Raw genomic sequence first — 11,514 nt, 5'->3', positions numbered from 1 at the left:
TGCAGTTTCATACCATTTCATGCAGGGTGCAAGGCCACCACATTCAAGTGCAGTTTCATACAATTTCATGCAGGGTGAAACCAACATAAAACCACACAAACCACCACACTCACAGTTCAGTAGACATTCAGTGTGTTCAGTTGATTCACAGCTCAGACAGAGTCGTGACCTCTCCCCCATCTAGCAGAGACTGAGCCACTTCCATACTTCCTGGTTTTATAATCCCTCCCCCTCCGACCGAGATGAAAAAAACATTTTTCACACAGAGAGTGGTGAATCTCTGGAACTCTCTGCCACAGAAGGTAGTTGAGGCCAGTTCATTGGCTATATTTAAGAGGGAGTTAGATGTGGCCCTTGTGGCTAAAGGGATCAGGGGGTATGGAGAGAAGGCAGGTACGGGATACTGAGTTGGATGATCAGCCATGATCATATTGAATGGCGGTGCAGGCTCGAAGGGCCGAATGGCCTACTCCTGCACCTATTTTCCATGTATCTATAGAAGGGGCGTGGCCTTCATGTTGTGATTGACAGGAGAAAGATTGGCAACATTTTTTTAAACACTAATAACACTTTTATTTTTCATCGATGGGAAAAATCCTCTTGTCCTGCGCAGCAAAAGGGGCCTCTGAGTAAGATGGCCAAAAATCACAGCCATAAGTGGCAGCGTTTTTTCAAAAATCATGAAACAGAAAAACAGGAAGTGGTCAAGATCTTACTTTTAGTAATATAGATGTGTGTGTATGTGTGTGGATGTATGTATATGTATACACACACTGAACTTTTTTTTCTCATTTATTATATTGTTTACAATGTACTACCTTTACACATTCTATTGTGCTGCTGCAAGTATGAATCTCATTGTTGTATCTGGGACATATGACAATAAAACACTCTTGACTTGACGATCTTTTCCTTCAGTAAATGTATGCCATTGACATAAACCTGAAACCATGATGCATAACTGGTTGTGAATAAATACTGCACTATTTTCTGAATGAACTTGTAAACTGTGAAGTTCTCCTTCCCAATGTTGCTTTGAAATACCAATGAAAATGCACTTGTTACTTGTTTTAGTCTTGAATCTGGAGGGTGTCAAAATGTGACCTTTCCTTTGCCAACTGAAACATTTTCCTGTTCTAAACTGGCAAGACGATGCTAAGTGGTGACTTTTGCATTGCGAGCAGATGACGGAATAGTCTCAATAATACACTGTTTTGAGGATCTGGACATTTGACTGTTTTGTAGATCGGGACCTTTGATCTGGACATTTTACACCAGTTGTGATGGATGAAATTATTCACATTTCTCAGACGTCAGTTCAACAATTCTACCTGAGAGTTGAGATGTTTGCTGGTGGTTCAACTGCTTTGTGGTTTAGCAGCAGAGTGGGAATAAAGTGGGCTTTTATTTGAATCTGGCCACAAATATGGTGTACGAGGCACATTCTAAAAGGTAATGCAGGATACATCTGAAATGAAAAAGTGGTCCCACTACTTGCTTTTGTCTTCACGTCCCAATCTAATAACTTTCATCTATTTTTATTGGTTTCAGCTTAAAGTAATCTTTCATATTTTCACATCTTTGAAGAAAACATTTTTTACCTTGCGTGGTGTGAGAAGAAGTGTCAATGTTCGCTGTTCTTCTGACCCCTGAACCCATCATGGATATTGGTTCATGATGGTTTTTAGATTCTCACAATATCACTTTCTTCAAACTCTAGATATTGGTCACTTTGAAGTACAAGTTTTTTCCTTCAATATATAATCTTAGATAGGGTTTAGTTTAGTTTAATTTAGTTTAGTTTATTTAGTTTAGAGATACAGAGCAGAAACAGGCCCTTCAGCCCACTGAGTCCGTGCCGACCAGCGATCCCCATACACTAGCACTATCCTGCACACAAGGGACAATTTTACCAAAGGCAATTAACCTACAAGGCGAAATGTCTTTGGAATGTGGGAGGAAACCGGATACCTGGAGAAAACCCACCCGGTCACGGGGAGGACATACAAACTCCGTACAGACAGCAGTCATACTCAGGATCGAACTCGTGTCTCTGGCGCTGCAAGGCAGCAACTCTACCACTGCGCCACCATGCCGCCCAAGTAGACAAAGAAGAGTCTGTGGATGTTGTTTATTTGGATTTTCAGAATGTCCTTGATAAGGAGCCACATGTAAAGCTGCTAAACAAGGTAAGAGTGCAAGGTATGAGTGACTAGGTACTATCATGGATAGACATTTGGCTGACTAGCAAAAAGCAAAGAGTTGGAATAAAGGAGTTTTTTTCTGGTTGGCTGCCAGTGACTAATTGTGTTCTGCAGAGGTCAGTTGGGTCCACTACTTTTTTAGGTTTTATGCTTATTAGTTGGATGATGGAATTGATGGCTTTGTCGTCAAATTTGGGGATGATACAAAGATAGGTGGAGGGTATGAAACAAGATAGTCCAACGTTAAGTCAACACCACTCTCTATCACCATTGCAGCTTATCACACTCTGCAATGTTGTTGGTACGTGTAGGGATCATCAACAAAGAAGATTATGTATGCATGGTCATAGATAGTCACTGCATTCAATTAGTTCTGGTGAACCAAAAGCAACTCAAACCGTCCAGGCAAGAATCTTCAATATCTTTCAAGAAACCTGAAAGAAACATAATCTCCTCATTGTCAACAAGTAATGCATCGAGGCATACACAACATAGATGCAATCAAAGCAGAAATGTGTTTACAAGGAAACACCACAGAGTCTAAATTCTTTCATTTCTTGGTGCAAATCAAACATAGATGGGGAAGCAAGAATCAAAAAAGTTCAAAAGGATTGGAGAATAAATACAGAAGTACAGATACAAAGTAAACCATCTGTTTCATGTTAAAGATACATCATAAACATGGTTTTATGGACTTCCTGCTTTGTCTAATATTATTAGCATGTCATGGGTCAGTATATTATTTGATTGTACAATAGTTTTACTATTCAGCCCAATCCTGATGTTTAAAACGGAAGCCACCTCTAAGGAGAATCAATGGGAAGCAAATTGGAGCAAGGGTGACACGGTGGCACAGCGGTAGAGTTGCTGCCTTGCAGTGCCAGTAGTTCCGGGTTTGAACCTGACTACGGGTGCTGTCTGTATGGAGTTTGTACTTTCTCCCCGTGACCATGTGGAGGTTTGTAGGTTATTTTGTTAGGTATAAGTGTAAATTATCCGTAGTGTGTGTAGAATAGTGTTAATGTGCGGGAATCGTTGGTCGGTGCAGACTCGGTGGACCGAACGAACGGCTTGTTTCTGCGCTGTATCTCAAAGCTAAACTAAACCTTCCTCTTTGTTACTTGAACATTGGTTCCAGCCATCTTGCTTGTGTTAGTAACGTTGTAGTGTTGTGCCTTAACTACTCATTGTAATAAAATACTGAGTGGCAATTAAAAAAGATATATGCATTCATCATATGCCCTGACTTATTAACTGCATTGTGGAATGATGTCACCAATATTATCAATTGTTTGGAGAGAAGGCAGGAGAATGGGCTTGAGAGGGAAAAATAGATCAGCCATGATCGAATGTAGATGCAAACTCAATGGGCCGAATGGCCTAATTTTGCTCCGATGTCGTTTGATCTTTGATTATCCAAAGATATTTTGCACCTCCATCCCCTTGTAATGTTTACACAAATGAATAGTTTCAGTGAAGATGCCACTCTTAAAGCATCAAATCTGCAGAGTCAGTATGGCAACTTAAGATTAAATCATAGGGATATTGAATTGGTTATGGTGCATGGTGCATGCTCAACACTTGGTTCTGTTTATCTGGAGTTGCAAAGTCTCTTATTCCTTCTTTAAGTACTGCAGGTTTAGAAGGTCAAGTGTTCCTAACATTCTAACTCATCCAATTAGTCTCAAATTCAAACTCTTTGTCAAAAGTATGTCTCAGTTTTAAATACAAATCCTTCATAGTCAAAACAGGACATGGATTTGATCTAGTATATCAGTAAATTGTGCCTTCCCCCACAGTGGTAACCATTGTGGGGGGATGATTATTGTGTGTAAGTGATTATTTTAATTTGTGTCCAAGATGGCTGTCGGAAGGGAGAGTGGACGCTGGCGCAGTTTAGCTACCGCTGCTCTCTCTTCACATTGTGTTTTTGATTTTGATTTTTTTTTTTTTTTTTTTTTTTTTGCCTTCGGATCAAATTCTGTCTTTAATTTGTGTATTGGCGTTGTCTTTATTATTTATTTTATTCCGATTATATGTTTTTTACTCTTGTTAAATTCTGTAAGGTGTCCTTGAGACTTTTGAAAGGCGCCCATAAATAAAATTTATTATTATTATTATTATTATTATTATTAAATGAGTTCTTGCTGACATGTAGCAAAGTACAAAACAGTTTCACACTCAAGCTCCTACTCAAAATTATTTCTTATCCGGTAAAAATTAACAATACTTTTCCTCAGAGATGTGTGTAATTAATCTAAACTGATTACCTCATTTAAGGACATATTCTGGTTGAGGAGGCTGTTATTTTTTGGGGATAAATATGTAGACTGCAGCTGCAAAATTAAAGATTGGGTATTATCTCAATATTGGAAAAGTGGAAACCTATTAACAAAATTACCTTGAACCTATGATAAAAAAAAACTAATAGTTCTGAAATTAATAATTGAAGCATTTTCTGAGCAAAAGCATCAATTTTGCACTTCCTTTAGAAACATTACTCATGCACATTTACGCTCCGATTTTGTGTTTGGGCACAGATGTCTGCACTTGGAATGAAATTTGTAATTAAGGAACATATTTGACAATAATCCAAATATGTTTTATTCGATCCAACTATATACTTTGTCAAAGCTTTCATCCTTGATTGCTTCTAATAACTGTTTCTTTTGACTTACATTATCCAAACCCTTTGGCTAACTGTATGCCTCACATCCCCCAGTTACATCTTTTGCATCGCATTCCCGTTGTATTATAAATTACGCCAATTACTTCCTGGCAAGATGTCACAAACTCAGAATTTATTTTTCTGCAAATTTCTTATTTTCACAGAAGGAACAAAATTGTATAACTAAGGGGAAATGGTATGTGCGTAGGACTTATTGAATAGTCATTTTCTCAAAAATAATCTGGTTCGGCACAACGGGCAGGAATTTTTGTGATTCTATGAATTAACTCTTAAGTCACAAAGTCAGAATAAGTAATTGCTCAGTTTAAGCTCTTTCCGTTGCAATGAACTAAGCACAAATAAAGAAGGCTTCGACCCAAAACCTCATCCATCCATTTTCTCCTAAGATGCTGCCTAACCTGCTCAGTTATTCCAGCACTTTGTGTCTATCTTTGGTATAAACCAGCATTTGCAGTTCTTTGTTTCTATATATGTGATTGTTTGTGCTAAACATCTGTTGGAGAATTGGTCACCTTTTGTACTCATCTCCCAATATTTAGTCCACTGACGTTAATGTAGCCACATTTTAGGAGGGTCTGTGACAATTAGCTGATACTAAAGCACTAATGTTGTTCTTGTCTCCTACCTTTCCAACAGATCCCACTTCATCTCTCTCCACAACCACACCTCTGCTACAGCCGCAGTCACTCAAGGCGTTCCCCAAGGCTCCGTACTCGGCCCCCTCCTCTTCATCATCTACATCCTCCCCCTTGGTCAGATACTCCGCCACTTCAATCTGGACTTCCACTGTTACGCTGATGACACCCAGATTTACCTTGGCACCAAATCCCCCCACAACCCCCCCCTCTCCCATATCAACTCCTGTTTGTCAGCTATAAAAACCTGGATGCAACATAATTTCCTCAAACTCAACAGCGATAAGACAGAATTCCTCCTCATAGGCTCCAAAGCCACACTCAGCAAAATCAATAACCCCACTCTCACCATCGACGGCACCACTGTCTCCCCATCTCCCCAGGCCCGCAACCTTGGCGTGATCTTTGATTCCACCCTCTCCCTTGAGCCTCACATCCGCCATGTCATTAAAACTTCCTTCTTTCATCTCCGCAACATCGCCAAACTCAGACCCTCTCTCACTCCGCCTGCTGCTGAAAGACTCATCCATGCCTTCATCTCCTCCCGACTGGACTATTGCAACTCACTTCTCCTTGGCATCAGCTCCACCTACATCAACCGACTCCAATTGGTCCAGAACGCAGCCGCCCGACTCATCACCCACACCAAATCCTGGCATCACATCACTCCAGTCCTCAAAAAACTTCACTGGCTTCCCATCTCCCACCGGATCACCTACAAAATCCTGGTCCTCACCTACAAAGCCCTCCACCATCTGGCCCCCACATATCTCATTGACCTCCTCTCCCCCTACCAACCCTCACGGTCCCTCAGATCCACATCAGCCGGTCTCCTCTCCATCCACAAGTCCAACCTCCGCAGTTTTGGGGACAGAGCCTTCTCCAGGGCAGCTCCCAGGCTCTGGAACTCCCTCCCCCAACTGATCTGCAATTCCGTGTCCCTCCCCATCTTCCAGTCCCGCCTCAAGACCCATCTCTTCACCTCTGCCTATCCTTAGCCCCACGTCCCCGTCCCTTTTCATCTGTGCATTAATTGCCTCATGCTGTGTTTTGTATTGAATTCTGTCTTTACTTTGTGTACTAGTCATGTCTCTACTATTTATTTCATTCCCCTTACATGTTTTTCCTATACATGCTCAATTTTTGTAAGGTGTCCTTGAGACTCTTGAAAGGCGCCCATAAATAAAATGTATTATTATTATTATTGTCACCAAAAGTGAGTTTTTGTCTGATATAAGTAATCACATCCGCTTATTGTTATCATAAAGTCAAACGTAACATCCCACACAATCAATTTTATGCCGCTTCAGTCAAAATATTATCAAAGTATCATAAGCATAGAATATGGAATAATACAGCAAAGAACTGGCTCACAATGTCCGTACTGAACACGATGCCTAGTTAATCTTCTCAGCCTGCACATGATTCATACCCTTCCATTCCCTGCATATCCATGTGCCTATCTTAAAGCCTCTTACACACCACGGTTGTATCTGCCTCCACCACTGCTGTTACAGCTCGTTTGATGCACCCATCACCCTTTATTTAAAAAACATGCCCCAAGCATCAAAGAGGCTGACATCAGGTTTTAGCAAGTTAAGTCCATTGTGCTCATATACATAGGATAACACGTTATTTAGGAGCGGCACAGTGGTACAGCAGTAGATTTGCTGCCTTACAGCACCATAGACCCTGGTTCGATCCTGACAACGGGTGCTGTCTGTGTGGAGTTTGTGCGTTCTCCCTTTGACTGCGTGGGTTTTCTCTGGATGCTTCGGTTTAACGATTCAATGATACTAGTTATTTGTTTATGTATATAATACATAAAGTATGTAAAGAGTCACCACGTGTCTGGTGCCGAGAAAGTTACAAAGGTACTCAACAGTGTTCAAAGTGTCTGTCGTTGTTCTTGGTGAGCATTGTCACATATGAGACAGATTAAGGGGGGGGGGGGGGGGGGGGGGAGGGGGTAGGCCAGCATCTTTCCATACCTGACAGACATTAATGAACTAGAATAGGGAAGCACAGTGGCATAGCTGGTAGAGCTGCTGCCTCACTGTGTTAGAGACACTGGTTCGAACCTGACCTCCGGTGCTGTCTGTGTGGATTTTGCACACTCTCCCTGTGACCACGTGTATTTCCTCCTGGTGCTCTAGTTTCCGCTGACATCTCAAAGACGTGCGGATTTGTGGATTAACTGGCCTCGGTAAATTGTCCCTAGTATGTAGGGAATTGACGCAAACGTGGGATCACATAGAACTAGTGGGAATGGGTGCCTGATGGTCGGCATGGAATTGTAGGGCTGAAGGGCCATGCTTTATGTTTAGGTTTAGATTCATGTTTATTATTGTCATGTGTATCGAGGTACAGTGGAAAGCTTTGTTTAGTATGCTATCCAAGCTGATCAGTTATACCATATGTAAATACAATCAAGTCAAGCCAAGTCAATGGATGGAGCAGAGAGGATGATACAGAGCGCAGATGTGTGCAGCAGTGTTCAGCCAATATTTTAAATTCTCCACCTGCTTTGCCTATGCATTAGATTAGACATAGGCAGTCCTATGACTAAATTACAATGTTAATTTTCACTGCACCACTTGCCAGTTTTAAACGCTGCATAAATTAGTTCTCTACTATTGAAGTAACCTGGAATTTCTTGATTAGATTCCCCTTGAGCGCAGTCTCGTTCCAATGTTAAGTCATCATATAAATATCACTCCAGTTTTCTGCAATGATGTAATTGCAGCAACATGATTCCAAGTTTTTATCCTTTCACAAAGTTTTAACAACTGAGACTGTAGGTCAGACAATCATTTTATTGATTTGGCACATGCCACATGCCACATGGCTTAATACAAATTAAATAAAGGTTATTAATAGCTTGCAGCCATGTAAATGTGGAGCTGAAGCTCGCTGTAACATTCTGCTCTGTTTTGCTTTGTCTGGTCCTTGTAATCCTCCTCGGTCCTTAAGCATCTTTTAGTTTAGTTGAGAGATACTGCGTGGAAACAGGCCCATCGGCCCGCCGAGCTCATGCCGATCACTGAGCACCCGTTCACGCTTGTTCCACGTTTTCCCATTTTCTCATCCACTCCCGACACACGAGGGACAATTTACAGAGGCCAGTTAACCCACATACCCGCGCGTCTTTGTGGGAGGAAACTTGTGGCACACGAAGGCACACGTGGTCACAGGGAGAACGTACAAACTCCATATAGATAACATCCTTGGCACCGTGAAGCAGCAGCTCCATCAGCATTATCAGAGAGAACATGCTGTGCACTGAAATGATGTAACACTTGTCAATGCTCTGACTGCAGGCTGCATTCCAATAATGGTTCTTCTCCTTAGAACAAAGGGGCACCTGGTGGGGTGGGTGGTGGGGGGGGGGGGGCTGTTGCAAAATGTGGCAGCAGACAGTAGATAGGGTCGGTGAACATTTGTAACATTGGCGGTGCCGTGTTCGATCCTGACCTCTGTTGCTGTCTGTGTGGAGTCTGCATGTTCTCCCTGTGACCATGTGGGTTTCCTTTGGGTGTTCAAACATCCCAAAGACATGCGGGTTTATAGGCTAATTGACCTCTGCAAGTTACCCCTCATGGGTAGGGAGTGGATGTAAAAGAGGGATAATGTAGAACGAGGGTGAAATGGTGATCGATAGTCAGCATGGACCTTGTGGGTCAAGGGGCCTATCATCAATGCTGTATCTCACAATCAATATGTCAACATACATATGTATGTTCTATGAGTATGATGAGTCATATTATGAGTCTGTAGCAGGGTCCCAACCTGAAATGTCACCTATCCATGTTCTCCAGGGATGCTGCCTGACCCGCTGAGTTAGTCCAGCACTTTGTGTCTTTGTTCGTAAACCAGCATCTGCAGTTCCTTGTTTTTACATGTGTATTTATCGGGATTGGATTATACTAATGCAACAGTACTTCAAAGCACATCTTTGGAAATTCAAGCAGGCATCCCAGAATGGAAACATGGAGGATGTGCAGATGCCTGTGATGAGCATCCAAAAATGGCCACTGTAAATGCATTAGAATTTTTCTGGTCATCTGGACGAGATAAAACAGGAGGGAAGAGTGATCCCAGTGACTGTCATTTATTCAGTTGCGTTTAATTCAATTGGTTTCATATAACAATGGAATTCAATGGAATTCAACCACAAAACTCCAAACTTTAAAAAAAGTTATTTGATGAGCATCCAAGTAGTACAGAGGTCAAATTATTCTAATTGTGCATATGTTGTCACTACTTTAAGCCTGATGGTATCTGCCAATATATACAATAAACTGACTGTTTAATGAGATGCATTAATGAAAGGCAAATGGAAAGTTCTGAGTTAGGATTCTAGAGTTAAGTGATTGGTGCAAAGTGGAAGCGGTCTACGATCCCACCTGGAATTCAGCGATCACAGAGCGTGTGGAGACACGAGAAACTGCAGATGTTGAAATCCTGAGTAAAAGACAACATGCTGGAGGAACTCAGCGGGTCAGGCAGCATCTGTCGAGGAAATGAATAGGTGACGTTTCGGGTCAGGCCCGTTCTTCAGAGACTGATCATAGTCGTGGGGAGAAACCTGGAAAATAGAGGTGGCCTGACCTCCTCATTGGAGACTTACCTCAATGGAGAGCTTCGAACTGTCTTTACTCGATTTTATCGATAAACTCTATATTTTGAAGAACTTGAAACTTGAAGGGTACAAAATGGCGTTGGCAATGTGCTGACTAGGCGTACTACCTCGGTGATTTTTGATCAACTATTCTTACACTACAATCTTTGCATTTATGCATGACTGCGCTTATATATAATATGGTTTTATTGAACTGTATGCACCACAAAGAATGCCACCGTGTCACGCTACATGTGACAATAAACTACCAGTGAACCATTGAAGGAGGAGATAGAGAAGGCCAAGAGTCCAATATTTTCAGTATATTCAGGAAGCAATTTTGCTAAAGGAACCTACGTAATGAGCAACTGGATATAAATCTATACTACATTCTTTGTGAGCTACTAGTCCCACTGGTGAATAATATTTATGATGGGTATATTAGTGGGAAACGGATGCTAATTATAGCATTGAATCAAATGGTTCTGTGTTTGGATACCTGAGCTATACATAGTACACAGTAGTATGTTCAATAATTGTGCAATATTCCCTGTGGACCAAACTTTGGACTTGGGACTTTGGACTTTTTCTTTGTAAACAGCGGCAAAATATGGCGACTGTGCATTAGTGGGTTGTGCAGAAGAATCTCACTGTGCTGAGCACACATGGCAATAAAGAACCATTGAACTTAATGTTCGTCCCGTTGCGTTGTGCTGTGGATATGTATCTTGCTCTTAACAAATGCTGCACCAGTCTGATGAAGGGTCACGACCTGAAATGTCACCTATCCGTGTTCTCCAGAGATGCAACCTGACACTGAGTTACTCCAGCACTTTTTGTCATTTTTTCTGTGCATAGAAAATCAGGGCGAAAGAACAGAACAGAATGGACGTCCTGATCTTCAACCTTTAGTCAGAGGGTGGTGAATCTGTGGAAAGTTGCGGAGGCCGAGCCAATGGATATTTATGACAGAGGTGGACAGATTCTTGATTGGTATGGGTGTCAGGGGTTATGAGGAGAAGGCAGGAGAATGGGGTTGGGAGGGAAAGATAGATCAGCCATGATTGTATGTCATAGTAGACGATGGGCCGAATGGTCTATTTCTGCTCCTAGAACTTATCAACTTATGAGCATATGAACTAGATGTTGTCGCCTCGCAGCATGCACCACCAGACACAGGAACAGCTTCTTCCCCTCTGCTATCAGACTTCAGACAGGTCATTCCATAAGATATCGTACTGCCCTGATTCTCCAAACAACCTAATTGCGAGCATTGGGCATTTTCTCTGGAACGGTTATGTTACAATGTTGAGAACTATATTCTGCACTCTGTATCTATCTCTTTGCTCTATCTTTTGTACTGGA

The sequence above is a fragment of the Amblyraja radiata genome, chromosome 26 (genome assembly GCF_010909765.2).
Source record: "Amblyraja radiata isolate CabotCenter1 chromosome 26, sAmbRad1.1.pri, whole genome shotgun sequence".
Taxonomy (NCBI): domain Eukaryota; kingdom Metazoa; phylum Chordata; class Chondrichthyes; order Rajiformes; family Rajidae; genus Amblyraja; species Amblyraja radiata.
This window is presented reverse-complemented; position numbering follows the sequence as displayed.